Below are 14696 nucleotides of genomic sequence, written 5' to 3'. Positions count from 1 at the left end.
CATGATGGTGAGAATATTTATTTACTTAGATACTAGCTTAATCAAAGCAAAGTCAGAAGAGCTCCTTAGACTGCATATCTTGGCCTGAGTCTATCAGTAAGGGTCTTAGGGTTTTTAGTAAGTACCCCAAACCCTCTAACATTAACCAGTTCTCCCAGTTTAGACTTAGTGATATTCATGGGAGATGCCAGGATTTGGATCTTAAATTTTTACGGGTCAAAAAAGTAATACAAATAGATGGAAGGAATAATAGATTTTTATTTTATCCCTTTCCCATAGGAAATGGAAATAGAAACTTCTGCCACTAATGCTCTTTGCTTTCAGTGTGTCTGCTTTCTATTATAGTGGCATCTAAATCATAGAATCATAGAATCATAGAATCACAGAATCACCTGGGTTGGAAGGGACCTCTGAGATCATCAAGTCCAACCCTTGATCCAGCACTGCCGTGGTTACCAGACCATGGCACTGATGCCACATCCAGTCTCATCTTAAAAACCTCCAGGGACGGAGAATCCACCACTTCCCTGGGCAGCCCATTCCAATGTCTGATTACCCTCTCTGTAAAGAATTTCTTCCTAATATCCAACCTAAACCTCCCCTGGCAGAGCTTAAGACCATGCCCTAGGAAAGGGAAAGCAATGGACAAGTAAGCGTTTGCTTGTCACGCACCACTTGATTCACTCTGGCACGGTGAAATATAAACTCAGTAGGGTTAGAACTAAATTTCTTTTAAAAGAATGCTCCAAAGATCCTAGGTATGGATGCCTCAGTCTTGCTTTGGTCATCTGTCTAAAGATTTGGTAAAAGGGTTTTTTGAGCATAAATGTGAAAGTCTCTGTCTGAAAAGAATCCGTGAGGTTACAGAGAATGCAGCACAGGTTCTGTCAGACACTGCCACTTCCAGGCCGCCCCCCTGCAGGGGCCATCATAGCAGAGCCTGATGTCATAACAGCATGGAGCTATTGCCAAAGCTGGAGACAGTCCCCAAGTCTTTCACATATTCCAGTGGCTATAAAACATTTATAGTCTTTCTGGTGTGTGTTATCATTGATAAGGATCTGATTCAAAAACTTACCTGCTTCTACTCATTTTTGTAAGCTCTAAGCTGGACATGAGACATAGACCAAAGGATTTCTCTGAGTGAATTCCTCCTTCAAATCCTATAGCTGTGGCAAAGCTAGAAGGAGGATTTTATGATGACGTGCAAATCATAGTCCTGTTTTGCTCTGAATGATCAGCACTGTGATGCTCAGTTATCAGAGGGACAGAAAGCAGAATTCCAGTCATGTAAATTCTGTCTGAAAATGAAGGACTCTGATCAAGGTACATTTAGCTGAATGCATTAAGTTCACAGTGATATGTTTAGGAAGTGGAATAAAATTAAAAAAAAAAAAATGGGAGTGTTTTCCAAAGATAATCAACTATTTAGCAAACAAAATTAGAAAAAGAAGGTCTCCTGCCATTGTACAGACACATGACTCTTTACTGGCACCCATTTTCCCTGGGGTAACAGGAGTCAGGGAATTCAGAATGCTGGTTAGAGTCCTACATAAAATACTTCATATCTAGTGACATGACCTCCTGAAGCAGCAGTCTGAGCTGCAAAGTGTCCTGCAGCTCTTATTTTATTTTTTTCTGCCAGGGCATCAGAATTAACTCTTCTAAAATTCAATAAAAGGCAGGTAATGAAAAAAAAAAGAAAGGGAAAGAAAAAAAAGGGAAAGGTATGAATTTCTACAGCTGTAAGAATAAACCCCTGCAGATAACCATGAATATTACCTTTTTCTGCTTGTGTAGAAGGCAATTAGATCTTTTGATAATGGAAATGCAAAAGAGATTCTCTGGGCAGAGGTGGTGTGAGGTAAGTACATCTGGTGTGAACCTGGTGGTTGGAACTTCAGAGGTGCCAGAGTAGCATTCAGATACTTGGGAAAGGGCAAAATTTTCCTGTAGAGTATTTGATGTTATTCAGTCACTGACTAACACATAATGACTACCGAGGCACAATGAATATTAGCTCTATTTGCTGCAGTTCATTGGACTAGTTCTGAGAGAACTTTTCATGTGATGGTTTGAAAGTCTGCCTCTATGGACATGAGTAAACTAAAAAGTAACCTCTTTCTTTCCATTTGATGCAAGTGTAAATTCCCTTTTCTGTAATACAACCAATTGAAATAACGGTGCTGGATATTGAACAAGTCCACCTCCACCACCGCATGTAACTAATTTGCATCCCAAATACCTGACTAAGTCTTTGCAGGTAATTGGTAGTTGGGTAATCTGCCTATTAATTTCTTCATTTCTAGCCAGCCTCTAGTTAATAATCAATAGTCTTCTTTTCTAATGAAGAAATGGCCTTGACATCCTGGCCTTTGTGCAGTGTTAAAATAACATTGATCGTTATCATTATCATATGTCCTTGATATACTGTGTAAGGGCAAGGATATCAGTCCTGCAGTACAGGGACACTTAATAAGCTGGGATAAATAATTGTGATTGGTCAAAGAACTATTCACGGTTTTCTGGGCAAAGATGTGTGGGAGAGAATTAATAAAATGTTGTATATTAGTTCTATCTCAAAATCTAAATGGAAGACAGTCTCCCCAAAGATATATGAAAGATGCACAAAGACACATGAAAGCTGGAGGCAGGGTTATGTTTCTCCTCTTGTACTGGACATCTCCAAAGAAAACATCTTTCTCACTCTGTAGTTGGATATTCCCACTGGTCATTTCTCCTTTCTGTGAGGAGGGTAAACCCTTACCAGGTGAGGGAGGAAGTCTATGGCGAACACATCAAATATAGTAACTCAGTTTTGGATTTTTTTTTTTCAAATTTTAGTCTTTTATGTTAGTCTTCTTCCACTATTAGTAGAGCTTCAAAACTTTTATGTCTTGCAGGAGCCCTTTTCCTGAGAGAAATCAAAATATTAATTGTGTCCTCTTGGACTCTTTAAGTAGAACTTGAAGACCATTTTTCATCAATGGCATACTACAGACCAGAGCACAGTCTATATTTGGATCTTTTGACTAAGGTACAATGTCTAATTAAAAAAAATAATGGTACTGTAGATCTTATTTTACTAATCTTCCATAATAATAAGATCTTTCTTTTTGCTTCCAGAATTTATACTCTGCTATTAAATAAGGAAAATCTTTTGTACAGTAGGTGTAAAATTACATCACTGTCAAATCATTATTTAAAAGAGAAAAAAAAATCAAGGAGTCCTGTGCTAATATTAAAAATCAGAAATGAGTTACATTTAAAAGGTGATGGTACCCACTGGCAAGTCTTCCACAGCAGCCTACAGAAACCATGGGTTTGCTTGGTGTTGCAGACTTGGCTATGGTTGACATTTGTGTGTTTTGACTATCAATTTCAAAAGCAAGTTTTGTGGAAATAGCATTAAGCCAAGGCTTCTGAACTTTGTTGAAATAGGTTATGGGAATTCATGCCTTTGCCCTGGAACCTAAACACGATCTCCAATTACCATTTGTTTTGTATCTATAAATACACTGATGTTCATGCAGGCAGAGGAATTTATATGATTTTTTTTCTTGTGAATGTATAGATATGTTTATAATTATACCCAGCTGCATTGTATCAGCACAGGTTATGTCCCCCCAAGAGTAACCCAGAGTGTGGTTGCAACATGACCTGTGGACTGCATGAGGCAGTGTGGGTGAGGTGAGAGGGGCAGGCCATGGCTGCCTGGCCAACGACGTAACCACCTGCTTTTTGAGATCCCTAAACGAAGCTATACCATTTTAAATCTATGTCCAGTCATTTCCAGGTGTACATAAGATACAGCTTGCTCTTTAAAAAGATTATAGTGTTTTTCATTAAGCATGCACCAGGGCCTTTTGTATGTGGGCTGTTGGCTGACTACAGCCTGGGTACGTGTCTGCAGACACATCCCCACGCACCTGTGTGCTCCCCTGCAGAAAAGAGCTACAGTAGCTGTAGGATACAATCCTTTACTGATTGTCAGAGGAGGGGCAGATTCCTAAATAATTGTCACTAGATTATTTTAAGACTCTCAAATATTCCATTTATAGCTTAAATATTTGATAAAATTATTTTATAAAAGTTTGTACAGTTGGAAAGTGTTTGATGCTAAAGTGTAAGACAGTGGAGCCTCTTCCTGCAGAAAACATTTTGGTTTTCGAAAGTGAATAAATAACAAGACTCTTAGCACTTGGTTCTGAGTCTTCTCCATGCTATTTGTAAGTGGAGTGAGAGCAGCTATTATTATTTTTATAAATATTTGGCACTGCATGGCCTTGATATGCAGTCGTGTCTGTTCAAAGAATGTCTAGCAAACAAAGGAACTGGTCTTAGGGCATGAATGTTATCCTGAAGCAACTAAAGGATACAAGCCTTGTCACTTCTTGTCTCATTTTCATTAAGAAAATCATGTGGTTTAGCTTTAGGGGGGTGGTGATGAATCAACCATGTGACTAAGGGCAGGTGACCATCTTACAGCAGCTCTTATCCCTAGTAAAAATGAGAATTAAAAGGAGGGGATGGTGGGGTGAGGGAGTGGGGGAGGTGTTCAGATCCTTAAGATGTTCCGTCACTGGGCTGCCATGGAGTAAATATTTTTACAAATACATTATTTACTACAAGGGAAGATTTTCCCAGAGAAGGCAGATAAATGTGCCTGCTATGGGAGCTTTATGGCCACTACAGGCCCAACTGTCATTCCTTCGGTACTTCCTGTCAGTCTGACTAAACTCTGTCATCCTTCAACCCAGTTTAAATTAACAGGTAATTTGTAAATGTCACTTCAGGTTAGGCCGCTCATTTTGTTTCTACTCTACCAATGCAAAGTCTAGGACTAATTTTTCTTGTCTTCTTTTAATAGGATTTTCATTTATAAATAGAATTATGTTCTGAAAATAAATTACAGTAAGTGATGCACAGAACTGGTAGCAGCAGCACTTTCATAGAATTTCAAGCACCTACATCAGAAGAGATTAATAAAAACACTTCAAAGGCTAAATTCTATTTAAGCAGAAGACAGCTTTTGGTTAATATTTAATCTGAGTAACTGAGATCTTGGTTGAAAATATAATTTTTTAATATCTAAATTAATTTGCAAAACAAAACCATTAATTTTGCCTGAGAGCTTCCATAATGCAAAAGTTTCAGTAATTTATTTGAAAAAAAAGTAATTCTGTAGTAAAAGTCCCTATTTTAATATAGAATTTATTTCTAATGCAATATATTATATTTGATCAGCAATAGTGCTTTAAGTCTATCCTTTTTTTTAATGATTGCTAATGCGCTGTATTGAATAAGAAAAAGAATCAGACTTTTCATGAGAGTTTTTAATTTATAAAAGAGATTGCCTTTAGGTTCAGTATTAACAAATAGACATCACCCATTTCTTAAAGTTAGTATGCAACTGAAAGAAGGACTATTTCACTATAATATAGACATGCATGATAGGAGCTGGTATAATATTTTGCAGCGACGTAGTTTTTGAAGTGTTGTAGTTACAGCACATGCTTTGCTTGTTCACCTTCTGAAATGTCATACCCAAGTGAGCTGGAGGAGCTGTTTGCAGGGTGAGACTCCTGTGCCTTCCCTCTGCTTTCTGGTGGGAGGAGGCGTCTCCTTTTCCTCCCACACCTAAAGGAAACCTTGCATCTTTCCAGCAAAAAGACAGAAGAGGCTCAGTTCATGTGTCTGAGGGAATCTCAGCACCTTCTGGTCCTTGTAAAAGCTTTCTAGGCTTGGGCAGAGGCTTGACTGTCCCTTCATAACAAAAGCCATTGTCTAATCCCCTCTGTTTGCTTCAGTAGTAGCCAAACTCAGTCGTGGGGAGTGAAGGCCAAAATCCGGTTCTTCTCTTTCACCAAGCTGTCTCTTTGTTCATTTTATTCTCTTCTACTGTCATCCCATTCACTTCTTCACTCTCAGTCCTGTTATCATATTTTTCCTCTCATCATTAACATTAAGCGTTTATTTGGATTTTTGTGACCCTTTTTATTTTTGTTGGTTATGTTTCTGATTTCTTCCAGCAAGTCCCTTTTATTAGTCCATCAGTACCCAGAAGTGTTCTGCAGCAGCTGCACAGGTGTTTTGTAGGAGTTACATAACAGTCAGGGCATCTGGAAGACAAAGGTATTCCCTTAAATAGTGGAGTAGTAGCAGGGGTTCTTCTCAGTGACATGGTGAGCAGGAATTCAAGAACCACAGCAAAAAGTTTTGGCACTGAGCCACCAGTGATGAGTGATTACATTGGCTAGTGCTCTGGTAATTAATATATAAGGGATATCAACATGGGAGATTGCAATATAATGTGGCATAAGTTAACTAACTCTCACTTAAAGAGTTGGATCCTTTAAGTTGGCTTCAGTGCAACTGTGCTTTAAGCCTTCACTCAGACAACATCTGTACTATTTAAAATCTTATGTCTGGATCCTAGGTAAACCTGTAAGCCCATCATAAATCTATTTCGACTGCTATTGTGCAGGCTATTTCAGGTGTTTTTAAAATTACATTTTTAGTGACATTAGCAGTATCAGAGTCCAGTATCAAATACTAAAAAAGCAGTTTTCATTGTGTATTAATATTGACTTATTATCAGAAACATAACTTTTCTATGTAAATATTAATTGTTTTGTTTAAACATTTAAGACTTTACTTTATTCTGAATATTAAATTATCATTAATACAAGAAGAGTCTAGGACTTGAAAAGAGAGCCATGGGATATTAAATACTAACTGAAGTTCCTTCGCCCTGATTCATGATAATTAGTAGGAATGCATGTCTAGTTGGAATGTCACTTTTTTCTTGTGCTTTAGTGGATTTTAGCTGTAAAAGCAGCATCAGTCCAATTTTCCACATAACTTACCTTTAACATGTTTTCACAAATTGATCAACTCAAACTTGTTACATTTTCCCACTGTATAACATATGAAACATTTTGTGGTGAAGCAGAAGTAAGCTTGGATCTTCTATGTGTGGCTAAAGTGAATCAATACGAGAGAGAATGATGAAACTTAGGAAACTGACCTTTATGTGAACTGCCCTTTATGTGCTGCTGTTCATGAAATTTGAACTAAGACTCAGTTTTAGGAAAACTGTGAAAGAGCTAATATTCTGAAATGCTGACAAAAAGGAATCCACTGTGAAATGAATGCCTGTCTGCCTGTCTGACCATCAAAATTAAAGCAGAGAAGTAGAAATTTATTGCCACCTGTCCGAGAGACAAATATGCGAGATAGATGTGTGCGGCTTTCTCCAGGATGACATCTGGAGGAGTGTGGTGTGTTGACCCTGGCTGGATGCCAGGTGCCCTCCAAGCTACTCTGTCACTCCCCTCCTCAGCAGGACAGGGTGAGGGGAGAAAATAAGATGGAAAAAACCCTTCTGTGTCAAGATAAAGGCAGTTTAATAAAGCAAAAGAAAGGCCACGTGCAGAAGCAGAGGAAAACAAAAGATTTATTCTCTACTTTCAATCAGCAGGTGATGTCCAGCCACTTCTCGGGAAGTAGGGCTTCAGTACATGCAGTGTTTTCTCTGGAAGACAAATGCCATAATAACAAATTCCCTCACTACCCCCTTCTTTTTCTTTGTTTTCATTCCTTTTCTTACTGAGTGGACCTCATATGGTATGGAATATCCCTTTGTTCAGTTTGGGTCAGCTGTTCTGTCTGTGTCCACTCCCAAGATCTTGCCCACCCCCAGCCTACTATGGGGTGGAGGCTGCGAATGAGGTGGGAATGTTGGAGAAACAGCTCCAGTGCTGTGCCAGCTCTGCTCAGCAGTAGCCAAAACACTGGTGTGTTATCAACACCTTTCTAGCCACTGATACACAGGACAGCACTGTGAGGGCTGCTGTGGGGAAAATTGTCTCTATCTCAGCCAGAACCGATACGAGGAGCACTTACTGACTATCAAAGTTATTGCAAAAAGAGCTACTGTCTCAGTTGCTCCTAATTCAACTTAAATACATGGAGATTCTTTCAGCAATTAAATGAGCATGACTTGTAAGATGCACATTTCTCTTTTAATCAGAATATTTTTTCCCATTTTTTGTCTCACTTGTAGTTTACTCCAGAAGGTCAAATATGTATGTACTTAAAATTTATTGCAGGGAGAAAGCCTGCAAAGAAAGGGAGGCCATTCCAAAGGTCATTATTAGGATGCAGCAGCCCCTGGATGTAGTTCCCATTATTTCTAAATGGACACCAATACTGAATCTTTGTTAGCCTCAACCCTCCATTTTACAGACAGCAGATTAAGCAAAAATTCCAAGTACTATCTCTATAATTTCACTGATTTAGTGTATTACCTTTTTTTGTGTCTGAATTTTTCATTCTATGGTAAATTATCTAGGTTGATATGTCTCTTAATGCAGCTGTGACTGTTCTCAAGAATCACATCATGCTACCCAACAGGTGTTTTTTACATGTGGTTCTGTTTTTCAAAACTGGATCACATTTATGAATTGCATTTTGTTGGTTGACTCTTGACTAAAGTGGTGTTTTTACCCAAGAAGTAATAAGACATTCACTATCCCAGCAACAATCTAGCTGTATTTGGGTGGGAGATAGAGGAGCGTGTTGTGTTCAGATACTACTGTCTATGCTAATCAGAGGTTGCCATATCTGAATTTGGGATTTTTGAAGCACAGCATTGAACTATGTGTTGTCGGATCTATTTCTAAAACCTTTCCATGTGACAGATCACTCTTTTAAATATAAAATTAGTGATATTCTAATTTCATCTCATGCTTCAGAGTACGTATCCAATTTTCCAACACTGATTTTCAGCACTTCATTTTCTGGGGTCCAAACAGAATTCTTTTGGGCTGTTTTGAAACACGCTTGGAGGGACCAGTTATTGCACACTAAGTAAAACACAGGCCGAGATCCTCTCTGGTTTGCTATCTAGTCTCGGGGAGATTTGAAACGTTAGGTTTAGCACAGAGCTAACAGTTGAGACAGATGAGGGCAATCTTCCTCAAAGCTGTTGCGTTAGACTGAGACAAAACTGCAGCTATGTACGAATGAAAAGTTTATCTTTGCAAGCAGCAATGGTATAGTTTGACTGTTTTTCAATTAAAAGTTGAATTCCATAGTGCATTGAATCTGTCACAGTGAAAAATGTAGGCTGATTGTTAATAATACTGCTCTATAATTATTGCTATTATACAGTCCAGATACCTCATGAGGGCATGATCCCCTGATTATATTTGGTTTGGTACAGACCGCAGAAGAAGCAATTCCCGAGCTGTAAGGTTGGTAAGCTTGCTATAAGACTCATGCAAGTAGATTCAAGAAGCTTTTCTGTTGTGCCTGTTGGTGTTGCTGAAAGTGATCTGTCACAGTGAGAGCTGCCCCCGTTTAGCCTTACATTGCATTCTTGTTCTCTTGTTTTGACATGTTAGGTGTTGAATGGCTAAGAGTGAGCCTTCTTGTTACGGAAGGTGTTTTTTCAGTATTAAAAAAACCTTTTAAAATATTTTCTTAAATTCATATAGAGATTAATAAAAAAATTTCAACACAAGATTATTAAAATATATTGCCTTCTTTAAAACAGAAAATTAAAAAACCCTCCACAAAATGCTTTTAATGTAATTTTAGAGTGAAATAATTACTTGGAGGTGCCTCTGGTACAAAGTTCAGCACCTTTTTCCCAGGGATATATAATTACAGATTGAAGAGAACAAGAAATTGGTATAGACAGGTGTTCTCCTATAGCATCATCCCCCTTAGTGGACTGATGACAAGTGAATGCTTGAAATGGGAGACAAAATTCAAGTTTAAGTGTTTTGTCTCTGGCCAGATGACTCATAAAGGTGTAAAAATATATATCTCTTTCTGGCCATCCTCCTATTTGCAAGAGACACACAGTTGGCTCTCTTGCTGTATTAACCACAACCTAGACAGTGAGTACCCATTGTAAGACCCCCTTCAGATGCTAGTTGAAATAGTTAGATTGAAAAACTCCATTTTATTTCAGAATTTTGCTTGAAGTTTTCTGCTGTTCAAGAGAATACAATGAGGGAAACATAGTGCTTTGTCTGTGTTCATTTCTTTAAGTTATAGTCTTACTGAGAATTGCTGGAGCTCCCGTAGAAAAGCAAGGACTTGCCATTTGGCAGCAGTGATAACCATGTCAGGGCATGGCTTTCACTGCTGTCATAAAGGAAGTGTGAAGGTTGGCTAACTAATCAGCTGCTATAAAAAAAAATCCAGTTAGTTTTTACTTGTTTTCTTCAGGGAGAGTTATTAGAGTTCAGCAGCTAAATTTGTCAAATTTGGGGTTTTTTTAATTTCTTTTTTCTCTGGCAAGAATTGGTCTCTACCTTTTTGATTGCATTACTGACTGTGGAGGCCACATCCCTAGAGAGCACCAATATTCCTCCCTCCCTCCCTGCCTGCCTTCCTGCCTTCTCTCCCCAGAGCTGCTGAAGTAGAGCAGACTTTTCCTGCGCTTGAACACCAAAACTGAGAGTAAGAATAAACCTTTCTGTTTTCTCAGTGACCTACTGTATCCTGAAACCCCACTTCACTTCAATATGAATAGGGTAGAAAATGTAAGTTAGTAAGTTGTGTATGGGAACTGGCAGAAAATGACAGGAAAAAGGTGGAATAATGAAGCTGGGACAAGGAACAGTAAATACAAGAAAGATTTCCACTAGATAAGGACAGAAAATGCAGATCAGATAAGGAGGCTGGCAACTGAATGTTGTCCTGGAGAACTGGACTCTAATCTTATGTCTGTTCAGCTGGAGAAATCTTTTTTTAAAAAGCAGAGCAACTGAGGTCTAAAGTAAAAGCAAAAACCCTGCATTCCTCTTTAGTGGAGAAGCCTTGAGGCAGGGGAAGCTGGGAGGAAGAGCAAAGGGGAGACAGCTCTGCTGTGGGCTGTTTCCAGCCTGAGACATGCTGGGTTTTGCACGTGGTGGTTTTTTGTGTTTGAATGTCATTTCTGCTAACAGGAACTCGTGTCCTCAAAGGACAACAGATCCTGGAGACTGGAGGACCATTCCTGAGCCAGGGTAGAGAAGCCTAGGCCTGCTTCTTGTCCGTCTGGGCAGGGAGGGAAGGGTAGAAAATGGTCACCCTTGTCTACTGCAAGAGCTCCTGGCCCTGAAGTGCTCGTATGAAAGGAACTCCATGAGAGTGTGTTTAGTTGTCAGTATGCTGTGCAGTATTCCCAGAGATGGAATAGCAGAGGCTGTTGGAAAAATGTGTTGCAGCTAAAGTGCCGTCAGCCAGGTGAGGCTCAGCACGGGCCATGGCCGGGGCAAGCGGCGGTGTGGGGCTGGGTGGTGGCAGGAGCCTGGCACCCCTGGCCTGGTCCTGCTACCCAGCAGCAACAGCACATTTCAAACTACGACCTGCATGGAAAAAAGCCTGCTGGCCCCACATGAACTCCTGGAGGAAAAGTGGGTATAGTTATAGTTTGGTAAATTACTCACTCCCTGCTTATCTATGCAGGCATACTTTGCTGTTCTACCTGTAAGGAAAATATGGATTGTTAAAACTGCTGCTTTGCCAGTGAGAAAACTAGGTTTTTGGTTTTAGCACCAGAAAACTTAGTGTAATTATCTCTAGTTTCATCCTGATGGCATGAGTTTTTGTTGTAATTCCCATAAATTTAAACCCAACCCTTGCTGCTGCCGATGGCAACAGGATTACGCTTGTGTCAGCTGACCCAGAAGAACTGTGTTTTCATTACCCCACAGAGGTGTGCTCTGATTTAGTGAAGTGCTTCATAACCACAACAGGTCAATAGGAAGTACACTTGAACAAATATAGTGTTGCATGATGCTTAATAGTGAGGAGCAACAGTGTTAGGCATCTCAGAAGAACCCAAGATGAACAGATATTTTTAACCTTATTAGCTCTGTGCCTCAGCTTCCCATTTGTAAAATGGTTTACAATTAAATGAACCAAAGGGATGTTCTGAAAATAAATTCATTAATGTTTTAGAATTATTCAGATACTATGCCATGGAGTATAATAGACTATCCCACAAGTAAATGAAAATTCTTTGTTCTGTAAAATACATTTTGAAGCGAGTATGAACTGAAGAAGATGGGGAACCACTCTCTGAACAGTGAGAATAACAAAAATATTGAATAACTGCCCCGCTCCTTTGTTGAGCACCATCTACCTAGGTCATGGACTGAAGTGAGTATTTTCTGTGGGAATAATTAGTAATCTAATAATATAATTTAAATCCATATTGCAAATAATGAATTTAAGGAATGAATTAAGATTATGAGTCTTAATGCAGCCTCAATTGCTGCCACAATGAGCCACCTTTTTTCTCACATTCCTTAACTTTGCTTGACTCTGGCACAGCACTGCTCCTTTAAGCTAGTAGTTTTTTTAATATAATAATATGTTTATGTCTCTATCTATATATGTATATTTATGTATTCTTCAAAGTCAAGTTGCCAATTGAAATTAATTGCATAAGGAGTCCCTACAGCACTTCTGGGTATTGAAACAGCTTAAAAAAATCTGAAGTAGCCTTTGAAAAAAATGGAATAAAAAATTAAAAGAAAAATCAGTTAAATTCGATAGTTGGAGATAATTTTCAGTACCACACCCGGGGATTCAGGGATTGAACAGCCGCTACTGCTAATGGTAGCTGTCTGGCCTAAACCTCCACATTGCACTGGATATCTTTACAAATCTAAATATATAACGTACACTAGGCGCTCTTACAAAGTGCATACCAGGGGCTATTTATAGTACTTCTCCAAATCTTCTGGTACAAAAATTACTTTTAAGAATATTTTGTTGTGCTAAATCTGGGTTATATTAGTTGTGCACCCAGCATCCCTGAAAAAGGAAGAAACAAGATAAAATGGTTGTCATTTTCTTCCTAACTGCCCTTAGTCTGCAGCAGGACCTTACATATTTTCTTTGCACCAGTAAATGCTTCCATGGGCACAAGCTTTGAGGTCACATGCCCTGGAGAAGCAAGTTGAATCCAAGAGTCATCCTCCATCCCTGGAGCAGAGACATCCTCATGAACCTTCATCCTTTGCCTGGTAGAAGCTGTGGGGTGGAATGGATGAGAGTACTTTTTAGGTAGCAGCACAGCCGGTGTTTCCTAATGAAACCCGGGATAAGTGGGGGAAGGTGACCAGCACATCATAGTCACTTTTATGCCAACAAAGAGCATCCTGTGTAAGTGGCTCCCCTCGGGGTCTCGACCTGGAAAAACCTGCTCTTAAAGACAACTAGATTAATAAAGCAAGGGCATGAGCTTCTAGGAGGCAAATTATCTATCCATCTGATCCAGCTAGTTGCACATAAATAGACATGAGAGGCAGCATTAAACAAAACAACCCAAAATTTAATTTCTATCCTGGTATCCCTGTGTGGGTTTTAAAGGAAATTAGGGAAGAAATGTATTGGACTGTGTTTCTCTGGCTTAGTTGTGTTAAGGCACTGCAATGCAGTTATATTTTGGATTTTGTATGTGACTTTACTGATTTGTGCTGTTTTATTGATATTAAAGGTATTTTAATTATATTGATAATGAAATCAGATTAGGCTGTAATGTCTTCCTGACACATAGTAAACTCTTCCATGATTGAGGAGAAAAGAGAGTCTTACCCTTCCAAAGTCTATGCTAAGTCAAAGAGCTCATGGAAGTAATGCAAGTAGAGCACAGCACAGCTGAGGAAACGCTGGGAATGGGAACATGATACTCATTGGCTTATGTTCTTCAGCAGTGCCTGCAGAGTGGCCACAGGTGTGTATCTGGAGCAATGCAAAGCTTGAACTCACTCAGCTGCCCCTGTGTCTTTCTCAGTAGGATTTAGCTAATCTATATATTTGTAGATGTAAGAATTTTGGCAAGTTCACTGAAAACACGATCTGTTTGATTTCACTGGTCATTTGAAGTAAACAGACTCCAACATCATTCATGTTGAGAGCTGTTTGTACAGCAGCTACTTGTGAAAAATGTGTCATCTGCTTAAGAAAACCATCACAGTTCAAAAATAAAAATACCATACAGCATTAGCCAATTTGTTCAGGGAGCTTTTCTTTCAAATTTGTTGCTACCCCGTGCTCAGAAGATATACACTACTAACTGGTCTGGTCTCCTGAAACGCAAGTATCTAGCTGGAAAGAACAACTTGTATCAGCTGGGCAGATATAATTAAAGTTTTATGCTTACTTCATACCCAGGTGGAGACTTTGAAAGACTTAAGGGAATTTAGTGCTAATCCAAACCTAGTATCTCCCAACCAACGACATGATGGGCAGCATGGAACTGTAATTGGAAGGGCATTGGAGGGGGACCTGAAGAGATTACAGAGGAGCGAGAAGAGAGGATTAGACAAGCACAGGAATAAGTACAGCAACTTCAGAAAATTACCTAATGCAATTCAGTCCTTGTGTCTTTGTGATATTCAGAATCCTAGGCTTGTCAGAGAGTACAATACCACAGACCTTTCAGTTCTGTTCTAGAAATCTGCATTTGAGAATGCCAACTGTCAAAGCCTTTACAAGCTGAAGGAAGCCGCTTAGGAAGATACAGGCAGTTCACCTGACAATGCCTCCTGTTAATCCTGCCATGTATTAGAATCATCTATCCTTATCTCCAGATCTGTCAAAACAGGACAAGTGATCAAACTTCAGGATGCTCATCCTTACATCATGTGGCACGTGGCCTCACAGACATGGGAGTCCGTGAT

The sequence above is a fragment of the Pipra filicauda genome, unplaced genomic scaffold (assembly GCF_003945595.2).
Source record: "Pipra filicauda isolate LSUMZ 115617 unplaced genomic scaffold, ASM394559v2 scaffold112_size3218982_pilon, whole genome shotgun sequence".
Lineage (NCBI taxonomy): Eukaryota > Metazoa > Chordata > Aves > Passeriformes > Pipridae > Pipra > Pipra filicauda.
Note: the sequence above shows the minus strand (reverse complement) of the source record.